We start from the raw sequence: 205 nt of genomic DNA on the forward strand, positions 1-205 counted from the left end.
GCGTTTAATGGCCGTATGCAGGTCCGTGTAGAAGTTGTCCACGTGCTGTAGATCCCAGCCGCTGTGAGGCGAGTAGGCAGTGATGACATTGATGCGTTGTCCATTCGGAAGTCGTAGCTGAAGCACACCGATACGGTTGTACTAAGGCCAATATTTGTGCAGGTACCTGCGAAGATGTGGACTGATGGCGAAGCCGATGCAATGG

The sequence above is a fragment of the Plasmopara halstedii genome (genome assembly GCF_900000015.1).
Source record: "Plasmopara halstedii genome assembly, contig: Scaffold_2386, whole genome shotgun sequence".
In the NCBI taxonomy this organism is placed as follows: Eukaryota; Oomycota; class Peronosporomycetes; order Peronosporales; family Peronosporaceae; genus Plasmopara; species Plasmopara halstedii.